The 13,293-nt window shown below is 43.6% G+C and overlaps 1 protein-coding gene across 1 annotated transcript in view; it reads left to right on the forward strand.

The window, feature by feature from the left end:
- Positions 1–13,293, forward strand: part of LOC132207190 (histone H3-like) — a 913,943-nt gene that overhangs the window by 299,138 nt on the left and 601,512 nt on the right. The window lies entirely within an intron of this gene.

Here is a 13,293-nt window from a genome sequence, read left to right on the forward strand (position 1 = left end):
CATGAAACCTCAGTGATGTCACAACCATCTGAGCATCACAAATCCAAATTCCCGACACCTACGCCTGTCCCTGTCTGGGATCACAGTGTGTATCCAAGTGGTTAGTTTGGATTTGTTTAAATATAATCAAGAATAGACTCAACAACAGCAATTCGCTTAAATATGAATGTTTATTCACTAATAACAATGAGGATAGTAGTAATAATAAATGGAAAACGAAAGGGAAAATGCAACAAGTCTCACATCCTTCTGCTCATGGGAAACCCCTTGATCAAGGGCTGGTCTGGAGGCTTAGGTTTGTTCCTGGCACCGTTCATGATTCTGAGCCAAAGGAAAGCCCAGCAACTTGGAACAGAACTCTGTCTCTCTTATACAGCGTAACAAACAGCCAGCACAAAGAAAGCAGATACAGGAAAAAAAACAAAACTGCTGGCTGGTATGGAAAACACAGTTGGATTCCAGCTTGTGTGTAGCTTGTACATTCTCCCCATGTCTGCATGGGTTTCCTCTCGCATTCCGAAGATGTGCGGGTTAGGTAGATTGGCCATATCTATTGCCCATTGTGTTCAGGAATGTGTAAATTAGGTGGATTAGCCATGAGAAATGCAGGCTTACAGGGAAAGAGATGCGGGGTGGGTCTGGATGGGATGTTTTAAATGGACAGTTTGGACTTGTTGAGCCAATTGGCCTGTTTTCACACTGCAGGGATTTTAGAATTCTGGGTTAATTCTGTGATTCTCCATCAAGTGGTTTTGTGATTTGAATAAGTGGGAAGTGGGCAAATGCATAGTAGATAAAATATAATGTGGATAAATTTGAGGTTCCCCACTTAGTAGCAAAATCAGGAAGCCAGTTTCTTACCTGAGTGGGACGCGATTACAGAAGGCACACCAGTTTGTGAAGGTAAGCATGTATGTGTAGCGTGCGGTGAATATTGAAAATGGTATGTTAGCCTTCAGTGAGAGGATTTGAATACAGACACAAGCATATCTTGCTGCTATTGTACAGGGCCTTTTTCAGATCACACCTGTAGTATTGGAGCCATAGAGGTATACAGCACAGAGACAGAGTGTTTGGTCCAAATTGCCCATGCTGGCGTGATATTCCTATTTGCCAGCATTTGGCCCATAAACTTCTAAACTCTCGCTATTTATACTAAATCTGAGGAAGGGTGCTCTGGCTGTGGAGGGAATGCAATGAAGGTTTACCGGACAATTGCCTGAGATGGCGGGATGAATGTGTGAAGAGGACTATTTTTCACTGGGGTTCAGAAGAATGCGGGGCTGTCCAGTAGAAAGCTATAAACTAAACACAGGAAGGAGGTTCCTAATCATCGGGGAGTCCAGACCAAGGTTCAATGTGGAAGGATGCAATGTCGGACTCAAGACTAGGATGAGCATAAAGGCCTTCACCCAGAGAGTGATGAGCCTGTGGAATTCTCTCCCACAGAAAACAGTTGAGGCCAAAACATAGAACTGAAGTGATCAAAGAGAAATAAAGAAAAGGGGACTTGCATGATTGGCCATGATCATTTGAATGTTGAAGCTGGATCAAAGGGCTGAATGGCCTGCTCCTGCTCCTATTTTCTCTGACTCTATTGACGAGACTTAGTAGCAACAGAAGTGGAAGAACTATCCCAACATTAACTGGGGCAGCCATAGTGTGAAAGGTTTAGAGGAAGTGGAATTCTTAACATGCCCACAGGGCAGCTTTTTAAGCTGTGCTGAAGAAGGCCTGACAACAGTGAGTGGTACTGGGCTTAATTATGGGGAATTGAAGCTGAGCAAGTAGATGAAATATCAGCGATGTACTCAGTTGCAGATATTGATCGTAACCCATAGACTTGAGGTTTGTTCCAGAAAAGGACAAGGATGGGTGTGGAATGAAAGTTTGAAACTGGTGGAAGGCAGATTGTAATAAGATAAAATATGATTTGGCCAGAGTGTGCTAAGAGCAGATACATTTATCAAAATGTACGCTGGATCAATGGGACACACTGAAGAAGGAAATGGAGAGTTCTAACAAAGTCAAAAGGGTGTGACCAACAAATCTTGTGAATATACGAATATGCTATGGGAAATTGGATTGATAAAGGGGCATGAAGGGATAATCAGCAAAACATAAGAAAATGATAGGTTATCTTATATGTACATTCCCAATAACAGGATAACCTTGGAAAAAGGAGTGTTTCTTTCAAGGACCATGGAGCCATAGGACATAGATCGGGATCTGAACAAATACTTTGTGCCAGTGTTCGTGAGTGAGAGGGGTGACATGGGGAGGATGGTTACAGAATATGTGGGTATAATTACAATGCTTAAAAGACGTTTGGATGGATATTGAATAGGAAAGGTTTAGCGGGAAAAGGGCCAGGAGAAGGCAGGTGGGACGAGTTGAGTTTGGGATTATGTTCGGCTGGAGTGGTTGGACCGAAGCATCTGTTTCCATGCTGGATGACTCTGTGATGGGAGATTGTCATTCAAGAAGGGAACAAGGGATAAACCAGAAAATTACAGGCCAACCAGTCTCACCTCAGTGATGGGTAAACCATGAGAAGCGATGATGAGGGACAGAATAAAGCTACACTTGGAAAGGAAGGCATCAGTCAGAAACAGTCAGCATGGTCTTGTTAAGGGGAGGTCTTGTCTGACCAACTTAGTTTTTGAAGAAGTAACGGGGTGTGCAGATGAGAGCAATTCATTTGATTATAGTGTGCTTGGACTTCATCAAGATTTTAGATAAAGCCCCATTTCGGAGGCTGAGAGCAAGGGCAAAAGTCCACAATAATCAAGGTAATTTGGCTGATTGGCTTCAGAACTGGCTAAGTGGTATGAAGCAAACAATGTTTTGTGACGGGAAGCCTATGTCCAGTCTGGTTCCACAGGGATCAGTGTAGAGGCCCTTCCTGTTTGTGTTTATATAAGTGATTCACAATGAATGTTGGGAGTTGCTCAATAAATTTTCGGATGATATGAAAATTGGTGAGTGTAAATCGTGAGGAGGACAGTCTTCTGAAGAGAGCTTGTGCAATTTATGCCTATTCTCTTTGAAGCTTAGAAGAATAAGAGGCTGTCTAATTGACAGGTTGAAAAGCATTGAGAAAGTAGAGTTAGAAAGGATATTTCCTTCTGTGGGACAATCTAGTATGAAACATTATAGTTTTGGAATAAGATTTAATACAAATGAGAAATGACTTCTGTTACAGAGTCTGTGGCATTAATGATCACAAAATGAGGTGAATGCTAGGACATTACAAACCTTATTGAGTTCTTTGAGAAGGTGACCAAACAGGTGGATGAAGCTAAAGTGGTTGATATGGTGCATATTGATTTCAGTAAAGCGTTTGATCAGGTTCCCCACGGTAGGCTATTGCATAAAATACAGAGTCATGGGATTGAGGCTGGTTTAGCAATTTGGATCAAGAACTGGCTAGGTGGAAGAAGACAGAGGGTGGTGATTGATGGGAAATGTTCATCCTGGAGTTCAGTTACTAGTGGTGTACTGCAAGGATCTGTTTTGGGGCCACTGCTGTTTGTCATTTTTATAAATGACCTGGATGAGGGCATAGAAGGATGGGTTAGTAAATTTGCAGATGACACTAAAGTTGGTGGAGTTGTGGATAGAGCAGAAGGATGTTGCTGGTTACAGAGGGACATAGATAAGCTGCAGAGATGGGCCAAGAGGTAGCAGATCAAGTTTAATGTGGAAAATTGTGAGGTGGTTCACTTTGGAAGGAGTAACAGGAATACAGGGTACTGGGCTAATGGTAGGATTCTTGGTAGTGTGGATGAGCAGAAGATCTCGGTGTCCATGTACAGAGATCCCTGAAAGATACCACCCAAGTTGATAGGGTTGTTTAGAAGGTGTACGGTGTGTTAGATTTTCTTGGTAGAGGGCTTGAGTTTCGGAGCCATGAGGTCATGTTGCAGCTGTACAAAACTGTGGTGGGCTACACTTGGAGTATTGCATACAGTTCTTGTCGCCGCATTATAGGAAGGATGTGGAAGCATTGGAAAGTGTGCAGAGGAGATTTACCAGGATGTTGCCTGATATGGAGAGACGGTCTTATGAGGAAGGGCTAAGGGACTTGAGGCTGTTTTTTGTTAGGGAGAAGAAAACTAAGAGGGGATTTAGTAGAGACATACAAGATGATCAGAGGATTAGATAGAGCGGACAGTGAGAGCCCTTTTTCCTGAGATGGTGAGGGCTCACACGAGGGGACATAGCTTTAAATTGAGGGATGATAGATATAGGACAGATGTCAGAGGTAGGTTCTTCACTCAGAGAGTAGTAAGGGCATGGAATGCCCTGCCTGCAACAGTAGTAGACTCACCAAGTTTAAGGAAATTTAAAATGGTCATTGGATAAACATATGGATAATAATGGAATAGTGTAGATTAGATGGGCTTCAGTTTGGGTTCACAGGTCGGTGCAACATTGAGGGCCGATGGGCCTGGACTGTGCTGTAGTGTTCTATGTTCAATGTAATTTAATGGGTAATTAACAATGGGTTGGGAGTGTATGGGCTTCCAGCAGGAAAGTGCAGTTGGCGTGGGATGAGATCAGCCACAATTTTATTAAATGGCTGAATTGCTACTTGTGCTGCTAATTCTTTTGTTCTTAGATTATGGGAGGATACGGACTGGCTGATCAGTAGCAACTGGAATTCAATTCAGGTACGTGTGAGGCAATGCACATGGGCAGGGCAAACAAGTGAATGGAGTACATGACAAACAATGTCGGACTAAGGATCAGAGGGACCTTGCTGTATTTGTCCATCTGTCCCTTAAGGTAAGAGAACAGCTCGCTAAAGGGGTTAGAAACCAAATGAGACACTTGCCTTTGTTAATCGAGGCACAGAGTTTGGGAGCGAGGGGGTTATGCTGGAACTACATATACAGTTGCTGCGGCCCCAGCGAGTGTTATGCACAGCTCCAGAATCAACAGAATAGGAGGGATGTGATTTCACTGGACACAGCACAGAGGAGATTTATCAGAAAGCTGCCTCGGATGGAAAGTTTTAATTATGAAGAAAGGTTGGATAGAATTACCACTAAACCAAGCTATTCCCGAGAATTTTGGCACAGCAACAATTGGCACGAACTGCAATATTGTTCCAAGTTTGCACGAAGGAGATGTTTATAGGACAGATGACGGGATGTGTGTCTTTGCTGCATGTGCTACCTGGGTTAATGCTTGGTGCTCTGACCATTTTCATTCCCTTTGGACTTTTCTGTGGTGGTTTGATATTGAATAAAATATTTAATACAGAGCACTCGGAAAGCAGGGGCTGGGTTGGACAGAGGCGGTATGGATGTCCAAATGGGAAATGATGCTGTCCAAATCTCCAGGAATTCTTCAAGGAAATAAATAGTGGAGTTGATGAGGGGGAGTCAGTGGTTGTGCTTTATTTGGACTTTGAGAAGGCTTTTGACAAATTCCAACGGAAGATACCAGTGTGTAAAGCTAAAGCGCCCGGGATTGGGGTAGTGTACTGAGATGGGTAGGATACTGTTTGCAGATAGAAACAAAGAGTAGGAATAAACAGGCCTTTATTTAAATGATGGGCAGTGACTAGTGGGTGCCATAAGACAGTAAGATATAGGGGCAGAATTAGGTCATTTACATCATTGAGTCTGCTCCCACTATTTAATCATGTTTCTCAACCCTGTTCTCCTGCCTTCTGCCCTTGACCCCCTCACTGATCAAGAACGTATCTATTTCTGCCTGAAGTGCACTCACTGACTTGGCATTCACAGCCCTCAGCAGCAGTAATTTCCACAGAGTCACCAGTTTATGGCTGAAACAAATTCCTCATCTCAGTTCCCAAAGGTCATCCCTTCACCTCGAGATTGTGCCCTTGGGTTTTAGTCTCTCTTACTAGTGGAAACAGCTTCTGCTTGTCTGCTCGATCCACAGCTCTCAGTATCCTGTAGGTTTGAATTACCAATCATCCTTCTAAACTCCAATGAATACAGGCCCAGTGTCCTCAACTGCTCCTCATTCATCCTCAGGATCAGTCTTGTCAACTTCTTCTGCACCCCCTCCAATGCCAGCCCATCCATCCTCCGATATAGTTTGCGAAACTGCTCATGATATTCCAAAAGCAGTACAGATCTGCTCTTGTATCCTCGCCCTTTTGATATGAATGCTAACATCACATTTGACTTCCTAACTGCCAGCTGAACCTGTATGTTAACCTTAAGAGAATCCTCAACCAGGATTCCCAAGTTACTTTGCTCTTCAGATTTCTGAAGGTATTCCTCACTCAGAAAATAGTCTGTGCCTCGAATCTTCCTCCAAAATGTATAACCTCACACTTTCCCATGTTGTATCTGCCACTTCTTTGCCTACTCTCCTAGCCTATCCAAGTCCTGTTGCAGCCTCCCTACTTCCTCGGTACTACATGTCCCTCCACCTGTCTTTGTGTCAGCAGCAAACCCAACACCAATGTTCCGAGTTCCTTCTTCCTGATCATTAATGTATAACCTGAATAGTTGTGGTTGTAATGCTGACCCCTGTGGAACACCACTAGGCACCTGCTGCCATCCTGACAAAGAACCTAGTTCCTGGCAGTCCACCAATCCCATATCCATGCCAGCACTTTGCCCCTGACACCATGAGTTCCTATCTTCTTTCACAGCCTCTTGTGCAGCACCTTGTTAAAGGCTTTCTGGAAATCCACAATTTTCATGTCCACTGGATCTCCTTTTCCGAGCTTGGTCATTACCTCCTCAAAGAATTCCAACAGATTTGTCAGGCATGACATTTCTTTGATGCAGCTGTGCAGACTCTGAATTATTTTATCATGCACTTCCAAGTATTCCACGACCTCATTCTTAATAATGATCCCTAAAATCTTACCATTGACCGAGGTCAGGCTTAGCTTCTCTTCTTAAAAAAGGGTGTTAGATTCACTACTTTCCAGTCCTCTGGGACCCTCCCTGACTCCAGTGATTCCTGAAAGATCACTGCAAATACATCTACAATTTTCTCAGCCATGTCCGTCTGAACTCCGTCTGGTGTAGTCCGTCTGGTCTGGGTGATTTCTCCACTGTCAGACTTTTCACCTTCACCAGAACCACCTCCTTGGTGATAACCACAACCCACACCTTGGCCCCAAACCCTTTTGAAGTTCTGGTGTTGTTGCTGATGGTCTTCTACTGTGAAGACTAATGCAAGGTACCTATTCAGTTCCACCACGATTTCTTTGTTAGTTCTTCTCCAGCCTCATTTTCTACTCTTTTTTTTCTCTCTTAATATTTAGTATCTTAAAAAAAACTCTTGCAGTCTTCCTTTCTCTTACTGGATAGGCTGCTCTCCTATTGCGTCCTCTGCCCCCTTATTGTTGTTTTTGTGATCCTCTGGCTTTTAAAGGCTTCCCAATCTTCTGTGGTGGCACAGTGACTCAGTGGTTGTCACTGCTTTTACATGGTGCCAGGGACCTGGGTTTTATTCTACCCTTGGGCAACTGTCTTTTGGAGTTTGCACATTACCTGTTTGCATGGCTTACCTCCCACAGACCAAAGATGGGCTGGTTATGGGGATTGACCATGTTAAATTGTCCATCATGCCCAAGAATGTGCAGGCTTGCAGGATTAGCCATGGGAAATTAAGGGTTACAGTGACAGGGGAGGGGTCTGGGTCTTGTTGGGATGCACTTTGGAGGATCAGAGTGGAATTGATGGGCTGAATGACCTGTTTCCATCCCCCTAACCCTAACCCTATTCTATGATTCTGGCTTCCCACTAATCTTCATCATTTTGAATGCTTTTTCTTTTGTTTTTATGCTGTCTCTGACTTCCTTTGACTGCCATGGTCCCTCATCCTGTCCTTAATATGTTTTGTTTTAAACCCTTGGATGAACATCTGCTGTGCTTCTTCAATTACCCCCAAAAACCACTGACACTGCGGCTGCACTGCCTTCCCTGCTTTGTGTCCCTTCCAACCAACACTGGCCTGCCTCTCTCACATGCCTTCATAGTTAATTTTGCTCAACTATAATAGCATTACATCTGATTCACTGTCCTCCATTTCAGACGATAGGGTGATTTATTTACATGTGATTATTACTGCCCCCGAGGCATTCCTTCACCTTCTGATCTCTAATCAAGTCTGCCTCATTACACGTCATTAAATCTGGTATTGTCTGTTACATTGTGGGTCCTCCCATAAGATGCTCTTTAAAAAGACCTTGTCGACATTCCGCAATTTTTTTTTCTTGAGATCCTCTTCTTAAGTGATTTTCCCAGTCCGCCTGCATATTGCGGTCTCCTGGTTTAACTTACTCCCCACGTCTTGATCCAGCTCAAAGGCCTATACACAGCTCCCATCATGGTCTTCTTTCAGTTCTTCAACTCGATCCATGCAGATTCCATGCCTTCTGATGTTATATCACGTTTTGCTCATAATGTAACGTCACCCTCCTGCCCATCTGCTCATCCATTTGATAGGATGGTTATTCTTGGATGGTCTGTTCCCAGCCCTGATCCCCTGCAGCCAAAATGAGTGTTAGGACCCCAGCTATTCACCAAATATGTTAATGATTTCGATGAGGGGAACTAAATGTACTACCTCCACATTTGCAGATGACACAAAGCTGGGAGGGAGGGGGAGCCCTGAGGAGGATACAGAGATGCTTCAGTGGGATTTGGACAAGTTGAGTGAGTGGCACATGCAGTTTCATGTCAGTAAATGTGAGTTTTAGTCTCTTTACTTGAGGAAGAAGATTCTTGCAATAGCGGGGCTGCAGTGAAGATTTACTGGGCTGGTTCCAGGAAGGCAGAGCTGATGTCTGAAAGGTACAATTGGTGAGGGTTGTACTCACTGGAGCTCAGAAAAAAGAGGGGGTTTCTCACAGAAACATAAAATCCAAACAGGACAAGACAAGGTCGATACAGAAAGGCTGTTCCTGATGCCAGGGGACTCCGGAACCAGTGATCACAGGTGAAGGGTATGGGCTAATCCATTTAGACATGAGCAAAGGAGAAATTTCTTCACACTGAGAGTAGTGAGCCTGTGGAATTTTCTACCACAGAAAGCCATCAAGGCTAAAACATTGTCTTACTTCAAGAAGGAGTTAGTTATAGCATTCGACTGAAAGAATCGGAGCATATGTTATGGAAGATGGAGAACATGTTACACAAGTTGGATGATCTTCCATGATTTCATTGATTCGTTGTGCTGGCTTGAAGGGCTGAATGGCCCACTCCTGCTCTGATTTTCTAGATTTATAGAGATAGGTTAGACAGGAAGAAACTTTTCCCCTTGGTAGGAGGGATCATTGACCAGGTTGCATAGATTTAAGATCAGGGACAGGAAGCCTTAGAAGGGCTGCAGGAAAAATATTTTTCACTCAGAGGGAGATGGTGTCTGGAACTTGCTGCCTGTAAAGGTTTTTTGTGTCAGAAGCAGTCATAATGTTGAACAAGTATTTAGATGTGTACGTGCAGTGCCAACACATACAAAATTCTGGGCCAGTGCTGGAAAATGGGAATAGTTAGGTGGCTGTTTCTGACTGCACAGCCTCATTGGGCTGAAGAGCCTTTTTCTGTGCAAGTAGACCTCTATGACTGTAATAGAATCATCCAGTTTAGAAGAGGCACTTTAATTCATCATGTCAGCACCAACTACTTGATCTATACTTTTCCCACTTTCTACCACTCTGTTAATCATCTTCAAGGTTATGGCATTTATCCAAGACCTTCTCGTTTTGAAGGTTATGAGATTTCCTGCTTCAGTTACCCTCCCACTTGGTGCATTCCAAATACCCACCGCCGTCTGGGTGGGAAAAAGAGTTTATCAATTTCCCTCAATACCCTGTCTTTCACCTTGAAATGATGTCCTATTGACCCTTAAACTGAAGGGAACAGATGCTTCCCATCTGCCCTGTCCATGCCCCGCACAATCTTACAGGAACAGGAGGAGGCCATTCAGTCCCTCAACCCTGTTCCACCATTCAGTGCTGATTGGTCACCCAAAACTGTCCAAGTGCCTTCAGCCCATTGAATTGAGTTACGGCACGTCTTAGTGTCATACAACATATAAACAGTCCCTTTGGACCCCCATGTCTGTGCTAACCAACAAACACCAAGCCGCACTAATCCTTTTGCCTGCATTTACTTCAGAGACTATTATGCTCTGGCATTTTAAATGTTCATCCAGATGCTGTTTAACTATTATGGATGTACCTGCCTCCACCACCCTCTAAGCTAGCACATTCCATGTTTCTACCATCAGACACTCAGAACAATCAAAATTGATGATGAGGAAGCAATGTAGAGAGAAGTCAGATTTGACTGGATCCAGGAAAATGAGGGAAAACCTAAATTCCATCTGGATGGTAACTCTCAGATTTCCGTTCTGGAGCTGCAAGAGGAGTGAAGAATTGCAAACATTCAGCATGTTCAAAACGCCAAAGTAGGACAGTAGCTTAACTTCGAAATTCTGGAGGGAACGAAGCCACCCGCCAAAGGAAGCAAGCCGAATCGATTGGAAATAGCGAAAATGGCCAGAACAGGAAGCTGTGAATGGACATTCATTTCTGTGGAAGTGCCTGGCACTTTTGAGAATTTTTGAGAGGATTGTGGCAATACTTGTGATTCCTCCTTTTTGGAAGAATATAAGTTTCCTTCAGTGAAAGGGCCAATAGGACATTGTTTCAAGGGAAATGGCAGGGAATTGAGGAAATTTTGATTTTTTTTCTGCCAGGCAGTGGTGGGATGCACCATGCGGGAGGGTAACTGAAGCAGGAAATTTCACAAGCTTGAAAAAAAATCTTAGATGATCACTTGAAACGTCATATTATCCAATTGTTACTCAGGGAATTAAGTATTGAACCTGAATGTATAGGGTGCACAGGAATAAAGTCTATGGATCTGTTAAGTGTGCTTGTTATCCTTCATCAATTCACTTCCTTCAATAAAGATTTCATTTTATTAACAATGTGAAATCTTGTACCGCAGTTCTGAATGTCAAACCTGGGTTTGGGGATTCCTATCGCCAAGTAGTGGGTAAAATAAAGCCCAAATTTCCTTGCAAAATCAATATTTCGACAACAGTTTGCTTTTCCTGTACAAGTATACGCTTTGCCTAAGCTTCACGATGTCCGGAGGCGGGATTGAGAGATACTAACTTGCTTCAAGCTGTTAATAAAATGTGAGGTTGGATGAACACAGCAGGCCCAGCAGCATCTCAGGAGCACAAAAGCTGACGTTTCGGGCCTGGACCCTTCATCAGAGATGGGGATGGGGTGAGGGTTCTGGAATAAATAGGGAGAGAGGCGGAGGCGGACCAAAGATGGAGAGAAAAGAAGATAGGTGGGGAGGTAGGGAGGGGATAGGTCAGTCCAGGGAAGACGGACAGGTCAAGGAGGTGGGATGAGGTTAGTAGGTAGGAGATGGAGGTGCGGCTTGGGGTGGGAGGAAGGGATGGGTGAGAGGAAGAACAGGTTAGGGAGGCAGAGACAGGTTGGACTGGTTTTGGGACGCAGTGGGTGGAGGGGAAGAGCTGGGCTGGTTGTGTGGTGTAGTGGGGGGAGGGGATGAACTGGGCTGGTTTTGGGATGTGGTGGGGGAAGGGGAGATTTTGAAGCTGGTGAAGTCCACATTGATACCATTGGGCTGCATTATCACTGCTTCAAGCTGTTTCCTGACAGACAAACCGTGTTGTGTACTCGCTTGTGAGGGTATTAATCACTCATTAACTTAACAATACAGCAACTCAGCAGGAGGGTTAGAGGGGATGTGAGGAAAATCTTTTTTACCTGCAGGATGATGGATAATTTGAAAATCAAAAACTGTGAGGGTGGCAGAGGCAGAAACTTTCATCACATTGAAGAAGGACTCAGGAGGAAAGCTTGATGCTAGAGACAAAGTGGTGGGAACGTGGGTTTGGAATATCAAGAGTTGTTTTTGACCAGCATGGACGTGATGGGCCAAAGGGTCTTTTTCTGTGTTGTAGACTTCACTGACCCAAATGGGTTTTTATTCAAAGCCGCAGACTCTGTGGGGCCATTAATTTATTGTTGAATTGAATTTATTGCAAACAATTCAAAAAGGCCAACTTTTAAAATATTCTGTCACAAAGCCTCTCTCCCTCACATTGCCAGGGACCTGGGTTCGATTCCACTCTCAGACGATTGTTTGTGTGGAGCATGTACATTCTCCCTGTGTCTGCGTGTGTTTCCTCCGGGTGCTCCAGTTTGCTCCCACAGTCCAAAGATAGGCAGTTTAGGTGGATTGGCCATGCTAAGTTACCCAATGTGTTCAGGGATGTGTAGAGTAGGTGGGTTACAGGGGGATGGGAATGGGTAGGATGATTTGTATGTTGGTATGGACCTTTTGGGTCGAAGGGCCTGTTTCCACACTGTGAGGATTCCATGATCTACGAAATATCTTGTGGACAGAATAGGTGCATTTAAGGCAATGCAAATAGCATGAGAGTAATCAATGGAATGATGCACTGATAATCCTTGTAGTTCAAGACTGGGAGGGGATCAGTGGTGATCAACAACGCAAGGTCAATTTTCGCTTCAAGAGACTAATTACAAGTTGGTAATTATACGCATTTGTTTGGAACTCTTCTCAAAATGTCTGGTTTTGCCTGTTTCAGATCACCATCATCCATCCGCAGTTCTTTGTTTTATGTTATGACTCTGGAGATGCTTCGCGTGAAAATTGCACAAGAATAGTTCAAAGGACAACAACCCTCCCTTCAGTTGGAGAGATACAAGATGATGGCGTTTCCCTTTTGAAGAAATTCAGTTTGACAGGAAGTTGGTGGTAGATACTCAATGCCACTGCTGTTCTGGGCAAAGTAGAGAGAGGTGCACAGTTTCCGTTTGATAGAAATACTGTTGGGAAACTACATGATCTGCATCAGTATCTGAGGAGTGGTGAATGATGCTGGACATTGTACAATTTTTGGCAAACATCCTACTTCTGACCTTACAACAGAGGGAATGTCATCGATGAAGCAGCTGAATTAAATGTATTGAACAAACCTGCAGCATGAATGATTCAGCTGGTGTTCTGAACATTGAATTGAAAGGTGAAAAGGAGCTATTTTAGTAAGTTGAAATGTTATTAAAATGAAATTTATATAGGTGAGATATAACAAAATAATTTCAGTTTATAATTATCAGAATGAATCTTTTTCTGCTACAGGACTCATTTTGACAATTTCCGTTTCATTTTCAGGATTCTAAATGTTATGCCACGCTATTTGAAATAAAAATTTAAATTCAGACTGAGCATTCAGGAGCTAGGAGGAATGTGATTTTCCAACACACTT

The sequence above is a fragment of the Stegostoma tigrinum genome, chromosome 44, assembly GCF_030684315.1.
Source record: "Stegostoma tigrinum isolate sSteTig4 chromosome 44, sSteTig4.hap1, whole genome shotgun sequence".
In the NCBI taxonomy this organism is placed as follows: domain Eukaryota; kingdom Metazoa; phylum Chordata; class Chondrichthyes; order Orectolobiformes; family Stegostomatidae; genus Stegostoma; species Stegostoma tigrinum.